The sequence below is a fragment of the Muscardinus avellanarius genome, assembly GCF_963383645.1.
Source record: "Muscardinus avellanarius genome assembly, chromosome: 4".
NCBI classification, from domain to species: Eukaryota; Metazoa; Chordata; class Mammalia; order Rodentia; family Gliridae; genus Muscardinus; species Muscardinus avellanarius.
The window spans coordinates 59,145,535-59,167,656 of NC_137789.1; positions in this window are offsets into that span (position 1 = coordinate 59,145,535).

Consider the following 22,122-nt stretch of genomic DNA (forward strand, 5'->3'; position numbering starts at 1 on the left):
AGAATAGTTTTTATTTTTTTAATGGTCACATTTTAAATAGCTATATCAGTACTTACATAGTATCCTGGACTGTGATTTTTGGCCAGATAATCTAAAATATTTGCTATTTGCTCTTTAATAAGTTTGCTGATTCCCTGTTATACATTACATAAAAGATAAAGTCTTGGTCACTGTATCACCATATAACCTGCCATTTGGTCATACATGAGCCATATTAGTATCATGTAGCTACTTAATGATCACACAAACATGAGGATTAACAATTACTCACATATAGAAGTGAAATATAAATTGGTTTAAATAAAATGTATGTTCCTTATTTTTTTCTGGGTGACTGATCCAATGCATTTTTTAAATGGCTCTTAAAGAACTCTCACAAAAATCCCAATTATACGTCCTATTCCTATTCCATTGTTTTTCTTTTTGGTGGCAATTAGGAATTGAACCCAGGGTTGTTCTATTTCTGAGCTACATTCACATCCTTACATTTTATTATTTTTTAAAATTTTGAATCAGGGTCTCACTAAGTTGCTGAGTGCTTCCCTAAATTGCTGAGGCTGTCCTCAAACCAACAATCCTCTTGTCTCAGCTTCCTAAAGAACTGGGACTGCAGGCATGTGCTACTGAGCTTGGCTATTTCTATTCTTTTTAATCTCTCATATCCCTTTTATTCTTTGTACCTGTTCTCCTTCTTAAGTTTCTTTCTTCTGTGAGATGGAATCTAATATAAATGACATGGATTTCAGAACCAGGACCTCCACTCATATGGTTTTAGTCCTTGCTGCTCAAAATGTTCTTTCTATAGCCAGTCATGAATATGACTTGGGAAATGTTAGAAATATAAAATCTAAGATCCAAACCCAGGCTTACTGAGTCAAAGTTATATTGTAACAAGGTACCCAACTGATTCATAAACACAGTAAAATTTAAAAAGAATTAGTTTGTAATTTAAACTTTTGACCATAGTATTAATTACAAGGGTTAAATGAGATAACAAATTCATTAATAATACTAAATACTTAGTTCAGGGATGAAATATCTTTGTGCTATGTGTTGAATACATATGGTAAAGTCTAAACCTGACTTTAGATGTAACCTTATTCAGACATGTTATCACTGTAGATCTAACTAGTTAAGAGGTGGTCATAGTAAAGTAAGATAGGCCCCTGAATTAATATGACTGGTAACTTTGTAAAACAGAGGAGAGAGAGAGAGACAGAGAGACAGAGAGAGAGAAAAATAATTGCCATGTAAGAATAAACCAATCCTGTCAACACTTTGATCTAATAAATAACCTCCAGAACTGTATGGCAGTACATTTCTGTTGTTTAAAGCAACCAGTTTGTAGTATTTTGTTATGAAAGCCCTATATGTACATATTTAAACATACCAATGTCAATCTCAGTACTTGGTAGGGGAAGAGAGGAGATGTGAAGGTAGGGGATATACCAAGTTCTGGGTGCATATATGTCACTGGCAACATGACTTACATTATGATATGAAACTATAATGCACCAACAAAAGCATATTAAAAAGCCCTAGTTGCCGGGCGTGGTGGTACATGCTTGTAATTCCAGCATTCAGGAGGCTGAGACCGGAGGATCACAGTTCGTGGACAGTCTCAGCTACTTAGTGAGGCCCTCTGCAACTTAGTGAGACCCTGTTTCAAAATAAACAATAAAAAAAATAGGGCATGGGGTGTAGCTCAGAGATTGAATGCCCCTGGGTTCCATCCCCCAGACACAAAAAATAAATAAATTATTAAATAAAAAATAAAAAATAAAAACCCTGAAAAACTACTACATTGTGTTCAATTGGGATATTTTTTCCCTAGGCCAAAGAGCATCACTTTTTCTAAGAATATTTCCAGTTCCTTATCTTTCCAAATTCAAGTTTTATTTTTGTCAATCTTGGAGCAAGGAGGAAAAGGTGGCATTGATATACATGCTAGCCTTTTCATAAAACTGTATAACCACCATCTCATGCTATGCAATTCACTATGTGAAGGATATGAAGAATATATATATATATATATATATATATATATATATATATATATATATATATATATATATGGTGGTACTGGGGTTTCTAGATACCCTTCTACCTCCGGGCTATACTTCCAGACCTTTTTTATATTTTTATTTGGAAACAGGGTCTCTTAAGCCAACAAGGCTGGCTTCGAACCAGCATGATCTTCTTGTCTCCGCCTCCCAAGCACAGGGATTACAAGCATGCACCACCACGCCGGGCTGAAGGATATTTTTTTAAAGACAGAGGTTTATTTAGAAAAATGAGGATATATGTTCAAGGAAGAACACAGGCTATGGGGGGAGAGAGAGACAGAGACAGAGACAGAGAGTCAGAGAGAATCCAAGGATTCTAATATTTTTTCATGATTGTCATTAGATTACCTTCACTGTACATGATTTTAACGCCAATATTATATGGTGTTGGATTATAGGGTAATAATTTTCATTAATAAATTTATTTTACTGGCTTTTAAACCATATTCTAGCAGAAAAATAAAAGCTGGGTAGAATTACTCTGAAACCCATGTGTTGTATCGACTTCTCTGACACCATAGTTTCAGTGTCATTGAAACCTGACATTAATAGAAGCTTTCAGCTCTATCAAACTGGAAACTTCACCTTCTTAAAATGCAGTTGCCATAGAAACCTCAGAGTTCTGGGATTTTTGTTTTCAGAAGGTATCGGAAGACTCAGTGCCAATATATGAGTACATGGGATGACATATTAACGTGTGCAACTGCTCTATTTTTAAACTGAAGAGGGGAGAAGAAAAAGGTACATAAATATTTTCACTCAGCCTGCCAAGGAACTCTTATTTAATAATTGTGCCATATTCGGTTTATTTACTTATACCCACCTTTGTACCAGAAAGTTATTTAAACAGCCAGTGCCATTAAAGTTCTTCCCAGACAATTGGAAAAATGCATACAACATATCTGCACGATTTATAGCCACATCCTGTGAAAAAGTGTCTTTTTATTGAACCTGAGGCTGAGAGATTCTTCTCCGTCAGGGCCATAGCTACAGTACTTCTTCATCTTTATTCCAATGCTGTCCATCACTTTAAAAAATTCTTTGTAATCTTTTAATTAAGTCTTTCATCTGGCTGATTTTTTTTCCCTACCTGATAAAAGAGTACTGAAAGTTCCCAGCTGTTCCTCTTAGATGTCTCACCATTGTGCTATCTTTATATACCAGGCACCAGGCTACAAGGCTCTGTGTGTGAACTCTGGGAAGTTGTCAAGAATTTGGAAGTTAAATATCAAAGAACTTAATTTCTATCTGAGACTCAAGATGACCTTGAGTTAGTTAAAATAAAAGGGATAATATATTGTAATGATGGTTGCTTTGAACTGATATTACTGATGAAAAAAAGATCTTCAGTTAAAATGGATTTCTTTTCATGATTCCTTCAACAGACCTAAAGGCATATTCCATAAAGATCTACTAAACCAAAAGTTATTGCCCCCATATACAACATGATTGACTTTTATGAGAGCCCTTCCAGAGGGCAGGTGTGATAAAAGGACCCATGTTATAGTAGAACCAAACAAATCAAGGTACAAAACAAGACTCTGTCATTAATTATGTCAATTCTAAATAATAAAAAATTATGGTGCCATGAAGAGCCATAAAACAGAAGAAACAGGGAGAACAATTGAAATAATTCATTTTACCTCTGTTCTCTTATTTCTACAAGAAACCTTACCAAGTCCATGATAGGTTCTCAATAAGTAGTAATGATGGATTCACTCACAGCCTTAAGTTATAAGTTATTTCCCCATTAAAAGGTGATAATAAGGCTATCTCACAGAATTTTTTAAAGGTTAGTGACAATGCATAATGAGAATGGCTTAGTGCATTGTTGTTTTTTCAATAAATGGTACTATTCCTTTACCAGTTAGACAGTAGATTACTTGAGGACAACCACCATTAGTTATTTATATGTGTTCCTCCAAGTCTAAACAGAGCCTTTCTTAATGTAGGCAGTATTCATTGAATGAGTACCTAAGAAGGTATAGTTAAAGTATCAGTCCTAGGCGCTTGCAATGTTTGCTCCAGGATCAGAGTAACTGATCCAGGTACTGGCACAGAACCCATGTCACTTAGAAAACTGAGGCTGTGGAATCAAAACACATAGTTGGCAAATGGCAAGGTTGAAAAAAACTTAGTTCTGACTTTCACATTTAGTGTAATTACTATTCATCTTACCAATACATGAAAGGTGATTTACAAATTGCTAAGCTATAGTAAAATCTGGTTTCCAGGAATGGAGACTTGGGTTATTATGTTATTGTTACCCCTGCCCCTGTTGGATTCTTTGAACAGAGAGTTCCACACTATGTCTTTGAGCACTTGCCTTCTTGCTGAGTGAATTTCTGCAGAACTAAAAAATGCTTTTCTTTCCAGTGAGCAAAGACTTAAGTTAAAAAGAGAAGAGTTCATATTGAAAATGATTATTGTGATTTTCTTCTGCAACAATTTTCCACAAAAGTAATTATGAATAGCATAGCAGAAGGATGAGAGTATATTTTGCCCTGTAGAATATTTTCCTCTAGCCTAGTCTTTCCTGGCAGGGAGCAAGATAAAGGCTCTATTTTTTGGCCAAATTAGCATACGGGGATCAATATTTCCTCTATTTATAGCAATGTGGCCAATCTTTCTTGCTTAAAGTAGAAGTTGATGAACTCCTGAAGATGTTCTCCATTTATTCATCAGATTGACACTTTAGGGCTGCAGCTGGTGAGCATGTCCCAGACCACAAATGTCTCTCTAGGGGAGTAGTCAAAGCACCCAGTCTACATTAGAAGTTGCTGTTCAAGCCACCAGCAGATGGTTGATATCCAAGCTACTCAACAGATCAAATGGATTTGAAATGTACTGTAAAATTTACAAATGAGAAGGAACCAAAACACATGGCTTCTTAGACAAACAAAATATTTTGTTCATTAGCAAGTGTGGAGATTAAAGATTTTCTCTTCTATTTTCTTCAATCATTCGCTAAAAAACATGAATATGGCCCCTTTCTAAACAGAAACATCACTTTCCAATTCGTTTCTGTTCCCTTGTAAGCAGAATATCTGGAGAAACAAACATGTCTTAAGGCATCTGTGATTTTCCAAGTTGATCAAGGAAAGGAATTGAGGAAAAGAGAGAGCTGGAAGCAGTTCATGCAACAGATATATCCTTAGTCTAGCACAAACTAGATCAAAATAATGGCTGATTAGCATAGCAGAGGGCACCAGGTGATTATGAAAGCAGAGCTTCCTATTCATAGCTAGGTATCATCAGATCCACAGAGGTCAAATGAATAAAGTAGCAACTTATAATACCATGATAATAATATATTTTAAATAAAGGCCAAGATACTTCACATGGCTCAAATAAATTTGTGTGATATAGGATTCAGAAAGCAATAGCTAAAACACTTTTGAATAAAAAAGTGATAATTTATACTTTTAAGTGTAGGTGTCAGGTCACAAAATGGTAGAAAACTCACAAATAAAAAGTGAGAGCTGGAGGTGTAGTTTAGTGGCAGAGTACTTGCTTTGCATGTATGAAACTTTGGATTTGATCCTTAGGACTGCAAGTTTAAAAAAAAAAAGAGTAAACAAATAAATGTATATTCAGATATCTTTGTAAATATAGCTGTATAAAAAAGCATAGATAAAAACACATGTACAGCAGCTGAAAGCCATAAAGATGTATTGTCTAGATAAATTGAAATTCCAAAAGACAAAAAAGACTGTCCTAAATGACCCACGGATGATCACTATGTTTGGGTACAAGCTGAAGTTTGGACTCAGCAAGCAGTAGAAATATTTCTACAAATTATTTCTCAGCAGCAGGAGAAATAAGCAAAATATTTTCATCATATAGTTATGTAATAAAAAATTGTAGATTTGAGAGCTGTCAAATATACAAACAAATTTTCACATGTAGTTTTCTGAGTCTTGGGCCACACATGACAAAATATCACATCATACCAAAAAATCATTTCTTTATGTATTGCAGATATTGATGTAAAAATAAAACTTTTAGAGTAATTAAAGTAAAAAGTGAACATCTTTTGTGATTTTGAAGTAGGAAAAAAGGTAATACACAAAAATAGTATTTAAATAATGAAAGCCGGGTGTTGTGTAATTCCAGCATTCCGGAGGCTGAGAACAGAGGTTTGTGGACAGTCTCAGCTACTTAGTGAGGTTTTATGCAACTCAGTGAGACCCTGTTTCAAAACAAAACAAAAAAAATAGGGCTGGGGTGCAGCACGGAGATGGAATGCACCTGAGTACCATCCACAGTACTGCAAAATAAATAAAAATAAATAAATAAATAAATATCGTACAATATCGAAAACAAAATATATGTGCTATACGTTTTATCTAGGGATATTAAAATGTTAATTCCACCTTGGAGCATATGGAAAATTTTTTCATGGAATGAAGTGTGATAGATGATTGTGATTAATCACTACATATTACCAGGAGAGGACACCTCCATTGCCTAATAGAATATATCATGACACAGAAGGAAAATGCAAAGAGGGGCCATTTTTTTGAGTCACACATAATCCATTTTGCATCTTCTTTGGAAACCTGGAGTGAAAGCATATGAATCTTATGTCTCTCATCCATATGTGAATTACCCTGAACCTGGACACCCTTGGATTTAAAGTTGAAGCAATCTTCTAATTAATACTCCCAAATATATTTAAAATATGTTACTTAACTACTATTAGCAACTTCAGTGTAAGACTTTGCTAACAAAGATAGATGGAACCAGAGATTGGTGAGAATGTGATCAGTGATTACCTGGCAGAGTGGATAAGAGCACAGCCAGCAAATATAACTTCATGATTTCCTAGATAAAATCTAGTCTTTCACAGCTAAAAACATTTGGACAAGTTATTTAACTTCAAGAAAATTTTACTCTTGTGCAAAAGTGGAATTATGTTACATTAATCCATGTCTTTATAGAATGAAAAAAGGCACCTAAATGACAAAACAAAATGACATTGGGGAAAATACAAAAATGACATTGGGGAAAATAGTATTATATAACAACCTAAGAACTAATTTTCAAAATATACAGAGCACACAAATAAATAAATATATATGTATATTTATATTTATTTTTTGTCAAGAGAGATTTACTACTAAAAATAAAGCAACAACGTTTTCCCCAGGGTAAATTGCTACCACAGGACCCTCCATGGCAAAACAAATTAACATCTTTACTAAATTGCATTACTTCCACATAGTCCAAGTTATAGTCTAAGTTAAAATTTTGTCATGATAAAAATTATTTGTGTCAGGTCCCATTTTGTTCAATCTGAAGACTGAATGGGGCTACACTGAGATGCAGACTTCAGGTGCATGTCTGCCAAGGACCCCTGGATCAAGAACTCCAGCTGGTAAGAAGACAGAAAGGTTGCAGTGGGAGCTCAGGGAGGTCCAAGGATCCTGGAAGAATGGGATCATTATGATCTTCATCAAAGGTCTTTTTCTGAAAGGCTTCCAAGTTTACTGATGCTTCATTCTCTTGCATTCTCTGGGGTAGCTGCCCCTCTCCAGGTTTGCATACATCAAATTTCACCCACTTGGTAATGGACACACTTTCAAGCTCCTGGACAACTCTGGATAAGGTTGTGAATGGATTGATAAGTCAGGGGTAGGAAGAGGATATATATTTCTGTGCCAACAGAAATAGGTGTAAGAAACTTCATTAGCTTAATTGCATCATTTTAATAAAAACTAAATGAAATTAGAAAAAAAAAAAGAGAAAACCCCAAAAAGTCAGCTCCAGATGGAAGCAGGTTATGCATTAATTTTCCCATAGTAGCATTGATGGTCCTGAGTGGCTTTGCATGCCACACATCTGCAGAGGAGCCAACAACAACATTTTTGGGGTCATCTTCAGGAACAATTTCACCCAGGCTAAATATTGTTAGACCCCCTCATCCAATGAGGAACACGGGCCGTCCTGAGGGACCCAAGGCAATGGGTGTAACCCATATCTTATTTATAGCTAAAGAGAAAAGGGGAAGAATGTTTTAGTATACCATTCACAAAAGAGGATATCCAAATGGCCAATATAAATCATGCAAAAGTATCATTTTCCCTATATTAGTCATCAGAGAAGTGCAAATTTAAACCACACTGTAATACCAAAACACACCCACCAGCATGATTAAAAGGAAACAAAATAAAATAGAGAATTCCAAGCAAGGACAAGATGTAAAACAAAAAGTCATACTCAGCTGGTAGTAGTATAAATTTCCACACCACATTGGACATCTGTTCGGCAGTATCTACTAAAGGTGAATATATACATACTCTAAGACTCATCATTTTTTCCAGGTAAACAGCCAACAAAAATGTGTGCATATATTTACTAAAAGATTTATACTGGAATGTTCAGAAAAATATTTAAAATAGTTCAAATCTGCAAATTACCCAAATCTCCACTAATAATAATTATTATAAAATAATTATTATACATTTACACAAGTGACTATAACAATGAGTATGGATAAATTATATTTTTGCAACATTATAACCTCCACAAACATTATGTTGAATAAAAATATCAAACACAAAAATCCATACTATATGATTTCAAGTGCACATTTCTAAATGAAAAAGGCCAGTGTAAAAAGACTAGGGAATAGAATCTTTTTAAAATATGAGACTTCTGTAAAGAGAAAAGTTATATGAACAAACAGATCAGTCATTACTAAGATTATGGGGAGGGCTAATAATTGAAACATTTTGGGGTGAGGTTTTTTTTTGCAGATCTGGGGATGGAACCCAGAGGCATTCAACCTCTTAGCTACACCCCCTGCCCTGGTTTTTATTCTTTATTTTGAAACAGGGTCTCACTAAGTTGTGGAGGGCCTAAGTAACTGAGGCTGTCCACAAACTTGGATCCTCCGGTCTCAGCCTCTTGAATGCTGGAATCACAAGTGTGCGCCACCAGCCACCATGCCTGGCTTGGGGTGAGGTATTTTTTTAATTTTCATTTTATTTATTTATTTATTTATTTATTTATTTATTTATTTATTTATTTATTATGGTGGTACTGGGGTTCCTGGAAACCCTTCTACCTCCAGGCTACACTCCCTGACCTATTTTTATACTTTTTATTTGGAAACAGGGTCTCTTAAACCAATTGGCTTTGAACCTGTGCAATCCTCCTGTCTCTGCCTCCCAAACATGGGGATTAGAAGCATGCACCACCACTCCCAGCTGGGGTAAGGTTTATAAAGGCATACATTTTTTAAAAAATTAGTAGGAAGCTATCTCAACAAAGAAGATTTTAACATGCTTCCTAGGGGAGATAAAGTAGATGAATACATGATGACTGATGAAGAGGGCATCCATAAATGGCTGTAGATCGCTATGGTGTATACAACAAAATGCTAGAGAGGCTCTGGACAAAATAGAAAACGGGTATAAGACATCACATCGAAAAACAGGAAGATGAGTTGAGAATTTATACATAAAACATCTGACTTCTCTATCTTCATTGCTCTATCTGGAGAAGATTTACGCACCCCCAAGAAGCCACCCTGTACACCTTCCAGAAAAGTGATAAAGTCTCATTGTTGCCAGGCTATAGCTGGCCTTAGGAGAAAGGGCACATTGTACAAAAACATGCATTTTCATTCCCTCTGAAAATCAATGTAGAAAAATAAAGCAAAGAGCAAAAGAAGAGATGAGAACAGTCGGAAGAAAGGAAAAAATTCTACACACTTGGAAAAAGTGGGAACAAATTTGCAAGATTTGAGGATTAGGAATACTCAGGGGATGAAGTCAATAAGAAAGAAGCTACTGCATTCTGAGAACTTTGGAAGAAAATGGAGGCATGACTAGCCTAAGAAGGCAGAGGAGTGGGGGTTAGTACTGAAAAATGAAAGGATTGGCTGAAAGCGTCTATCAAAATATGACAACTAGATGCCCAGATTTCCTTCATCCCAGATGAATGACCTGAGCCAACTTACATATTAGGCAAAGTAGGCATATTGTTGGAGGTCCACATCTAGGGGCCAACATAAATATTTTATTTTACAATCAGAAATAAGCCTAGATTGTATTGGCCTTTTAACAAACATATAAAATGTTTTTATAGAATTTTATTTTATTTTCACTATTCTCAATACTTTATTATTTTTTAGATTTTTATACTTTAGTTTTTAAAAAATTATTGATACATTGTAATGGCACATGAATGAGAGTCATAATGATGCCTTCACATATGCACAGGATATTATTTGGTCTGTGTCCTCTCCATCTCTCCCTCTCCTTTCTTCCTCTCTCCCTCCTTTGATCCCCTTCCATTAATTACTCTATTGGCCTCTCCCTCATTTTCATGAGGTTCTTTCCTACTTTCTCTCTACCCTCTACATATGACAGAAAACAATCCTTGAATTTCTAAGACCAATCAATCTCACTTAGCACCAGTCGCATCCATTTTTCTGGAAATGACATAATTTTGTTCTTCTTTATGACTTAGTAAAATTCCATTGTGTATATACACCAGATTTTCTTTATAAAATCATCTGTCAACAGACAACTAGACCTATTCTATAACTTGGCTACTATAAATTGTACCGTTCTAACATGAGTATGCATGTATTACTATGGAATTCTAACTTTATTTCTTTTGAAAAGATGTATAATTGAGTCATATGGAGGTTTCATTTCTAGTCTTTTGAGAAGCCTCCAATTGTATACTCATTTACAATTTCATCAGTATCCTCACCAGCATTTATTGCTATTTGTATTCGTGATGATTGCTATTCTGTGTGTGTGTGTGTGTGTGTGTGTGTGTGTGTGTGTGTGTGTGTGTGGTACTGGGGTTCCTGGAAACCCTTCTACCTCTGGGCTACACTCCCAGACACCTATTTTTTATTTTTTTATTTGGAAACAGGGTCTCTTAAGCCAGCGCGGCTGGCTTCGAACCTACTTGATTCTCCTGTCTCCGCCTCCCAAGCACAGGGATTACAAGCATGCGCCACCACGCCCAGCTGATGATTGCTATTTTTTTTTTTTTTTTTTAGTGGTACTGGGGTTCCTGGAAGCCCTTCTACCTCCGGGCTACACTTCCAGACCTATTTTATATTTTTGAAACAGGGTCTCTTACGCCAGCGCCGCTGGCTTCGAACCTGCGCGATCCTCCTGTCTCCGCCTCCCAAGCGCGGGGATTACAAGCGTGCGCCACCACGCCCGGCTGATGATTGCTATTCTAACGGGGGCTAGATGGACTCTCAAGTGTAGTTTTGAATTGCATTTCCCATATTGCTAAAGATGTTGAACATTTTTTTCATATATTTGTCACAAACAGGTTTAAACATAACCCATCAATCGCTGCTCCTTGGGGAGAGAATAGAGGCTTCTTTCTGAAAGAACTGATAGGCTCCAAAGAAAAGACTTATTCTCACCCATGAAAAAAATCCTGTTTGCCATGCTATATCTCTAAATAAAAGACAAATCCACAGAACCTAGCCTCATGAAACAGGTAACTTCTAACTCATAAGTGCATTCATCTTAGTGATAAATAAGACCAAAAAAGCATCACAATTTACTTAACAGAGTCCATAACTTAAAAAAAGAAGCAAAAACAATGTGGGAATAGATACAATGTTAATGCAGGGAACAGAATAAAATGTCATAGAATGAAGAAGAGAAGAGAAGAAAAGAGAAGAGAAGAGAAGGAAGGAAGTTGTTAATATTCCCTGAGATACTAAAGACAATCTTAGAACATAGTAAATATGTATTACTTATATGTAAATTATATATTTAGGAAACAATGCAGAGTTCATGGAAGTTAGAGTTACTACAGGAATATTTAAAATATAATAAACACATAAAAGATAATGTAGAAAAAATCTCCTAGGAAACAGTGAAATGCACAGGGAGAAACATATAAAGAATATAAAATATATTTCCTTGAACTTAAAGGTAAATTATTCCAAGTTCAGAGGACTTAGGAAGCACTTAAAATAAGAAATAAAAATATTCCTACCAAGGTGGATTATGTTAAAAATTTAAACAAGAGAATAAACATATATTAGGTTTCCCCAGAGAAATAGAAACAATAGAACGGATGGATACATGGATGGATGGATAGATAGGTACTATATATATATTCTTCCATGACTGATTATACAGAGATCCCCACAGAAATGGCATAATTGGCCAATATATTTGAAGTGTAGGTTGAATAATTTTTGTAGAAACTATTATGTGTAATAATGTGAAATAATTTAGAAGATGCCTTTTTTATTTTCTTCTTTCAGTGTGTCTCAGCTCATGACAAACTCTTTAAACCCTGTACAATATATAATATATATGATAGATAATGGCTAGATGATAGATGGATGGTTAGATAGATAGAAGAGGATCTTTACCACACCACAAAAAAAGGAAGAAAAAGAAAAATAACTAACTTATACACATAAACCTGGAAAGCTACTATCTTGAATCAGTCCTTTTATCCCTGTATGTGAAAACTTCTTAGGTATCATACATACTTCTATATAGTCCTATATATGGCATGTAGAGAACTTTCACAAAAATTTCATATTCAATGACTTAAAATTTGTTTCTAAAGTTTTATTTAGGAGTATATTATACATATTTCTTTAGTTTAGTTTAGTAAATGTAGATGTGTTTAATTTTTTGAAATATTTTACTTTATATTACTGTTATTTCACCTACTGAAATTATAAAATTATAAGTACCTAAAGCTGAATGAACTGATTGCTAGACTAATAATACTTTTGTTTTATGTTTTTTGCTAGGAATCTAGTATAATCATCCTCGACATACATTTAATGTTTCTGTCATTACTTGTAATGACCAATTATATTTAACCATTCCAAATATGTAAGTGTTGATCAAGTACAGTAATTTTATTTTTTATCTTTAATTATTTCTCCGTAAAAATATTAATGGAAAAATACTTGGATAAATCAATACCAATTTCTTGCAAATTTTATTTTTCAACTGCCAGTCATATCATACTCATTTCCCCTGATTGTAGAGGGCTTAAAGAGTTTGTCATGAGCTGAGACACACTGAAAGAAGAAAATAAAAGAAAGGCATCATCTAAATTATTTCACATTATTACACATAATAATTTCTACAAAAATTATTCCACCTACACTTCAAATATATTGGCCAATTATGCAATTTCTGTGGGGATCTCTGTATAATCAGTCATAGAAGAATTACAATGATAAAGCCTGGAAAAATAGTATTCTTATTTTCTCTTTTGTCATAGTTTCATGGCAGTTATGTTTTTAGCAAGTTCCATTTCCTTCTATGACAATTCATGTTGAAATAAAACCCTTTCTCTCCCCCACTAACAGATGCAGTATTTGAAATGTTATTTATTCTGTGCCGCATTTCAATGCGCCTTAGAGCCTTGAAGAAGATAGCATTAAGAAAGGCTTCTTTCCAGACTTGTCTCTTACAGTTCTCATGAATAGAGATGGGGCAAAAGCAAAGCCTTCGGAGGGCAGAGGTATGGTGTAGAAATGTACTTCATCTGGACTCTAGCTGAGAAGAATGAATGCTTTAACCTTGAGGCATCCTTTTATTCTGACTCTGTGGGAGAACAAATCTTGGGAGAGACCCAATACAAAGAGAGGGTGAGAGAGAAAGAGAACAAGAGAGCTCATCATACCAATTTAGCCTTGATACCAATACAAAAGGGCCCGCATTTATTTTAATGTATCTTTAAATGTTATACATATATAGAATAGGTCCAGACCTGAATCAACAGAAATTTCACATTGTATATGTTTAATCAAGATACCAAAGTAGATGTTAAAAATCACTGGAAGCTATAAGCATTTTTTATAAACCCCATTTTATAAACAATTTTTTTTTTTAACCAAATAATATGGACCACATTCATCTACAGAATGAAACAGAAAATTTGATCTTAAAAATCTCTTGAGTCAGCCGGGTGTGGTGGCTCATGCTTATAATCCTCACACTTGGGAGGCAGGTACAGGAGGATCCTGCAGGTTCAAAGCCAGCCTTGTTGGCTTAAGAGACCCTGTTTCCAAATTAAAAAAAAAAAAAAAAAAAAAAAAAAAAAAAAATATATATATATATATATATATATATATATATATATATATATATATATATATATATATTAGGTCTGGGAGTGTAGCCCAGAGGTAGAAGGGTTCCATCCCCAGTACCACCAAAAAAAAAAAAAAAAAAAAAATCTCTTGAGTCTGCTAGGTGTAGGTGTGGTGGTACACACTTAGAATCCCTGCATTTGGGAGGCTGAGACGGGAGGATTGTGGTTCAAGAACAGCCTCAGCTACTAAGTGAGGCCTTTTGCAACCCAGTGAGACCCTGTTTCAAAACAAAAAATAAAAAAGAAGGCTGGGGGTAATAGCTCAGAGGTAGAATGCCTCTGGGTTCCGTCTCCAGTACCGGGAAAAAAAAAAAAATTCTCTTGAGTTATAATCTGGAAAGGTATTTATATAATCTATAACAAATCATGATCTGTAAATTCATTGTTCAACTTTAAATATATGATGATAGAAAGCAGTTTTTTCCACAAGGATATTATGCCCAGATCTTACTTGCTCACAAGTCAGTCAGGAAGAGCTAAATGCTGCAATAAGACTTCAAGGAATGAAAATAATATAGAATACTTTCTCACTCCTATTGTATATGTGTTGTAACTGTAAAAGGTCCATTTCCACTGGTGCATGATGACTTCAAATACCTGAGAATCAAGGTGATGAGGGAGAGGAACTTTATTGAGTACAATCTGGCAAGTTGATCTGTTGTGTGACCTCGAATATTAGTGATCTTAAAAATCAAATAAGCCAGGGGTGATGGTGCACACTTGTAATCCCCACGCTTGGGAGGCGGAGACAGGAGGATCGCACTGGTTCGAAGCCAGCCTCGCTGGCTTAAGAGTCCCCATTTACAATTAAAAATATTTTTTAAAAAAATGGGTCTGGGAGTGTATCCCGGAGGTAGAAGGGTTTCCAGGAACCCCAGTATCACCCCCCCAAAAAAAATCAAATTAAAGCAGGTGCAGCTCGAGGGTTTACTTGTTTTTTTCTTGAGAACATTGTGAGTGAAGGTGGTTCTTTGTTCTGGGTCCTCCTTGTTCTGGTTCTAGATTGAGGGCATCTAGAATACTGTTGAGCTTCATACCAGAATTAGAGAGCCTTGGATAATCTTGCATCAGAAATTGCATCCACGAGGGGAACTTTCATATTTCTCTTTTCATAGCTTATCAGCAAGAACTAGTCACATGAATCTATTCAACAAGAGTAAAAAATCCCAAACCTGAGATGTTATTAAGTGTATGGAAGAGAGCTAGAAATATTTTGCTCAATGTCACCAATGAATGCTAAGCTCAATGTGTGACTACACACTTCCTTCCTCTCCTGCAGAAATGATAGGCTCCCCCTCTCCTAAGAGTCAGATTCACAATGCACTCCAGTCTTAGCATCAAGTTTAAGCTAGCACCTTGGATGTTGTTTATTAGTTCCTTTGCCAGAATGTTATGCATAGTAATCTTCACATTAAGTGTATGTCTACTTCTGCACTACACCCCAGTCCTATTTTTATTTTATTTTATTTTATTTTATTTTGCAGTACTCGGGATGGAACACTGGGGGAATTCTTCCTCCAAGCTAGACCCCAACCCTATTTTTTCTTCATTTTTAAATGAATTTGCATTTATATTTTTCATATAACTTGCATCATCATCTTATATCAGTTTCTTTCTTTCTTTCTTTCTTTTTTTTAATGGTACTAGAGATGGAACCCCAGGGGCATTCTACCTCCTAGCTGCAGTCCAGCCCTATTTTTTAAAAATTTATTCTTTATTTTGAAACCAGGTCTCACTGAGTTGCAAAGGGCCTCACTAAATAGCTGAGGCTGTTTGCGAACCACGATCCTCTGGTCTTAGCTTCCTGAATGCTGGAATTACAAGCAGTGTGCCACCACCCCCAGCTTTCTTCATTATTATTATTTTTTGCAACGTAATCAATAAACATTTATTTTTCACAGTTCTTGGAAGTATAAGATCAAGGTGTTGGCAGGTCTGGTTTTTGGTAAAGCCACTCTTCTCGGTGTGCGCCTGGCTGCCTTTATGCTGTGTCCCCAGGCTGTCCCTTCTCTGGGCCTGTCCTGGGTCTGTGTCTCATCTTATAAAGTACATCAGTCATTGGATTAGGGCCTCACTGGACAAGCCTCATTTTAACTTAGTCACTTCTTTGGTGACCAAAAAGTGCTGTCAAGTTTATATTCTTTTGCCTCTGAGCAATAATGAATAATAAAGATGTTACATATTCTTTGAAACAGGGTCTCACTGAGTTGCAAAGGGCTTCACTAAGTAGCTGAGGCTGTACTTGAACTGCAGTCCTCCTGTCTCAGCCTCCCAAATGCCGGAATTACAGGCATGCACCATCACGCCTGGCTTATTTTTTTTTTTTTTAAATCAGGGCCTCACTGAGTTGTGGAGGGGTACCCTAATTTGCTGAGACAGACCACAGACCTGTGATTCTCTTGTCTCAGACTCCAAAGTACTGGGATTACAGGCATATACTACCATGCCTGGCTGTCTAGCTCTCTTTTTTTTTTTTTTTTTTTTTTTCAATGTGAGTTTCCTTTTACTTTGAAATTGAAACAGCAAAATGAATTGGTTTGTGGCTGAACTAAACTTTATGGGGGGAGCAAACTGGAGTTCTTTGGCATTGGAAGGACAAACTCCAGAAAGTCTGTACCCCACCACCACCAGACAGAGAAAAGTACAGGTCACTGGGCAGGAGGAAGAGTACAATCAAATTCATTCAGGCGCTGACAGTGTCTAGCTCCTTTTGATCAGAAGAAAATTTATGCCTGGCTTCTTTTGATCAAAAACTAAAAATTTACCTTCCAACTTCACATCTAATATTCATTGGTAGAACAAGGACAAGATAACTAAAATCACATTGTTAATAATCACAGGATTCTTAGTCCAAGCTTACAGTAGTAAAACTCTCTTTAAAAACTTTCTGGCTTTCTGATGTATTTAAGTCAGCTCCATATACAAATAACCACACCACAGCTACTTTAGTTATACTTAGATTTATTATTTTTCTTTATGATATCTTATATCCCATCCCATTCTCTGTTTCTGTTGCCTTAAATGAAAATACTTGGCCCTTTCTGATTTTGGCTGGAGAGCCATGTGTTTAGTCTCTCTTCCTCAGTCATTTTGTTCAAATGATATTTCCTGGCTACCATCACCATGCTTTTTCCCTTTCTCCGAGCTTCTTTAATCAATTCTAAGGCTTTACACTGGATGTGGCAGCCCCACGCAAATTTGAATCTTGCCAGAAGACTTCATTCTAATTGACCTTACTTGTCAAAAGTGTCACAGTCTTAACCTTCACCAGTTATAGACGAGAATCATATGTCTCTTTCAAGGCTTCTGTGGCTAAAATTCCAAAATATTATCTTTATTTTTTGTTTGCAGTTTTGCTTATTCTTTTCTGAGACTCTGTGACTCTCCTATCAATAGTGGCCCACACATGTTCCAGTCATTCAGCTCTCTCTCTCTCTCTCTCTCTCTCTCTCTCTCTCTCTCTCTCTCTCTCTCTCTCTCTCTCTCTCTCTCTCTCTCTCCAATTTTTCTGGTTTTGTTACTTACATAACCACTCCTCCCCCTTGCCCTTTAAGCTTAGAAATAATAGCTCTCTCCTGTTGCTGACATTGACCTTTATTAAGTTCTTTAAGCCCTGCTACAACCTAGCAATGATCTTGTTTATTAAGTAATCTTCAACTATTCTGTCTCATGTGTCTCTTGCCCCCTGCCCCTGCTCCACCAACAACCACCAAAATTCAAACTGATATATCATCAAGAAAGAGTCAGGAAGTATAATCCCATGACTGCCAGAACAGGGAAAGCCATAATATCACTGTAAGATCATATTCATACTATAGTGAGAGTCATCAGACTATGTACATAAAAAAGGTCAGTGTAGAAGAAACAACTCTCAAATTCAGTTTCTGTCCTGACTTCCTGTTTGTGTTGGTTTTTAAGATAACCATCACTGATAAACATCTACATACTTAATTTGAATTCAGTCTTCCAAGCTCTATGTTTAGTCCTTTATAAGTTCAGCCCCCACTCTGCATTGTTAATTAATACATTAAGAACTCAGCATTGTTCTTAATGTACGACTACTTTTACCCTTTATTCTTTCTACTGGGAAAATTTTTTTTCTTTATTTAGCCAATTTAAATTTCTAGGAGAAAGGATTTAATAAGTCAAGTTATTCATCCTAATTTAATTATTAGACAGTATTTTTCAACATTTCCATTAGCTCTATCATATATGTGTGTATAATATATAATAGCTTACATATATAATATATATGCACAAATATACATATAAATCCAATGCATAGTATATAAACATATAGTTTGGTTGTCCTTAATCCTCATTATGTGGTCTGGTCTAAACAGTTATAGCTAGCAGTCATATAAAATGGCATAGGCCTCCATGTTAAAAGTGTAAGATAGAACAGAAGAAGATTTTCTTATATAGAGGCTGTCAGCATTTCATCCTGGGGATTATTTTTACATTATAATGAAATCTCAGTTATAAACTGACAGAAAAAACATTGCCGAGTGTCAATTATAGCTGACATGTTAGATAGTATAAAATATCAGAGCTAAATAAATGGGATACAGAGTCTCTAAACTAAAACAATTTAAAAGAAAGAAATATGGAAACTAGAGGGCTATACCAGAGTTTGCATCTCTTAGACTAGTGGTTCCTAAAATTTGACCCCTGGCCCAGAAACATTAAAATCACCTTTTAGAGCCTGGTTGAAATGCTAATTCTTGGGCTCCACCCCAGATTTACTGAATCAGAAATTCTGGGAATGGGGCCTAGCAATCTGTGCTTGGATATACCTTCCAGCTGATTTTGACACATGGTAAAGTTTGTGCCTTCACCATCCCTAGTCATCTGCCTAAAAACAAAAAAACAAAAAAACAAAACAAAACAAAAAAAACCCCACTAATGAGCATTAAAGTGACCTGCTTGTCCAAACACAGATTTTGATTAGCTGGGTCTGGGCTGTACCACTAGGTTCTGCCTGTGTCACAAACTCCCAGCTGATGCTGATACACTTTGAATATGATGGTTTAATTTCTAGTTCCTTCAGACCAAAGTTTCTGTTATTTTGTCACATATTGTTGGCAGGCAATTATATCTCAGACCCCCCACACACAACTTCTCTTCTCACCCCACCCCTTGTTTTTAGTAGAAAACCCATAGACAACATAGCAAGTAGCTTCAATTGAGCTTCTAATGATTAAATCCTTCTTGCTCATGTAAACTTCCTTCCTGTTCTCTCCTCTGCTCAACTCTACTCAGTTCTCTTCATCGATGCCCAGGCTCCTCTAAACCTGATCTCATAAGTGTTTGTCCTTCAGGTCTGCCTTAGGCCATCTTCCCAAAACTAAAGCTAATATGTAATATAATATGTAATATGTAAAGCTAATATGTAATATGTAATCTATTTTCAGGGAGTGATAGTGATTAATAATAATTTATGTATTATTCCACCTAGAGATATTTATATTTTTATGTAAAATACCTGTAAAAGGCAAGCCACTTGTTCTTGGTCTTTGGTGGTCACAGGACTCACCTGGGGTACATGTTAAATATGCAGACTTTCCAACCCCCTGAGAACTGAGGAGAACTACAGTGGAGCGCAGTGTGTCCCTGTAGAAATTTCTCCATGACATTTCTCAGAAAATATATTTTAATACAAATAAAAAATAAATAAATAAACATATAAATAAATAAAATCAGGAACATGGGGAAAAGTATTGTAATTCTCCCACAAGAAGTAAAGATTAACAATGGTAATAAAGTCTACCCTGTTTTAAAAAAAATCCACTGATGGTGAATTCATTCGAACCCCCCCCCCATGCCACTCCTGAATGGCATGGGGCTGTAACCGTTTTCTGTATTTCTACCTTTTTAATAAACTTCTTTAAATCTTCAAAAAAAAAAAAAAAAACAAAACATGCGATGACTTCCATCAGGTCAGAGCAGGAAATGGCTGACGTCCATAATTGAAAATCAGGTCCACAATTCTGGGATGAAAGGGGAGCAGCTCAGCAGTCAGAATCCCTAGTCAATCTTGATTATAACTGCTGCTTTATTTTAAGTAGATTTATGCATCTGTCTGCTGCTGAATGAGCCATTCTTGAAATTAAAATAAGTATTAATGTGTTTATGCATTGTATACTCTCTATAAAAAGTCTTGATGTCTCAAAAAATAACTACTGAATTCTTCCCAGCACATGATTTGCTGTACAGCTGTTGATCTTCCTAAGAAATCAAGACTTTTTTTCCTTATTTAGACTATCCAGTAATGTTCCTTACACATATTCAAATATTTGCTAGAGGTGAATAAGAATTAATGCAAGCAATGTTGATTATAACCAAAGTTGTAAAAACTAAAAGAAAAATCAGGGCAAGATATAATATTTTTCTTGGTAAAAGAAGTAGTAGGGTATATTCAGCAATTTGTACCCTAATACCAACTTGAAAATGCTTTTACATGGTGTCTTAATTCAATCAAAATGAACAGGAATGCTCTACAATTTGGAGTATCTGTTAAGAAACAAGAATCAAAACTATCAGACAGGCTAAATAATATTTTGTGTGTGCTTTAAAATTTCATCTTAAAAAATGGTGTTCTTTGAACATTTAATATTCATGAGAGTGTCTTTCAGTTTGTAGTGATTTTATATGGGGTTTATTTAATTAAAATTTTATAGCTTAGCCGGGCGTGGTGGCGCACGCTTGTAATCCCAGCATTCGGGAGGCTGAGACCTGGAGGATCGCGGTTCGTGGACAGCCTCAGCTACTTAGTGAGACCCTCTGCATTCAGTGAGACTTGGTTTCAAAATAAAGAATAAAAAATAGGGCAGGGCGTGTAGCTCGGAGGTCAAATGCTCCTGGGTTCCATCCCCAGACCCGCAAAAAAAAAAAAAAAAAAAATTATAGCTTAATGTTCTCTATTTGCAAAGACTATATTAAACATAAAAGTTTTGTATCCTATCAAAATATATATTTTCATAATATTTTGGTGTTAAGTTGGGTCCTGCACTCATGTGACTTTGTGTCACATGACCTCTGCAGGGCAAGGGAGGGGCTGAAACCCCCGCGAGAATTGGGCATTCCCGCGAGTAAACCCCCATCTCGCGAGATGCATACCTTGAAAAGGAGAGCCCGCGTCCTCAAGCTTCGGACAGGCGCGCGGGCCCCACGGTGCCTTGCCCTGATCCCTGGGAGAGCCGTGCCATTAAAACTTTACATGCCATGTGTACCGGACCTCTCTCGTGTTTTTCACACTCCGCCGTACTCACTTATTTTTATTTTACTCGCATTTAATTTTTTATTTTACTTATCATTTGGTTAATGATAATGCATTTATTACTTTATCCTTTCTACTAAAAATCTGAAACTTTTAGTATAACCATATCCACGGATAATTTTTTCATTGCTTATTATTATGGCCACATTATTATTTAAAACACATGAATAAAACATTATGAAAATGAAGAAAAATTCATGGTTTTGGAAATCCAGTTTCTCATTCCAAAATCACAAATCCTAGCAATTTAAAAACACAAGTGGCGCACAGAAATCTCCATCTTTTGCAAGTTCCTCGGGTCATGCTAATCCTGCCTCAACCCAAGGGAGTCATCTGGAGTCAGTCACTTTAGGGAAGTAACTGGATACACTGGGATTAGAGAGGCTTTGGGGGGAAAAGGCTTCCTGGTCTTTGCAGACACTTCTAAATATAAAGATTGTGGCCACATTCAATAGCTCATATCTGCTGCAAGGATATTATTCATTAGTTATTGGCTCTTCTGCAGTTTATTGTAATAGTTAATGTAGTGACATATTGGAGCACTTTTTCTGAATAGGCTCAGCACATGACAGTTTTCCTTACCTGAACCCAGCATTCTAGAGCTATTTGTTAACTGCGCAGCTAGGATGCTAATCTCTCTCCTTGTAT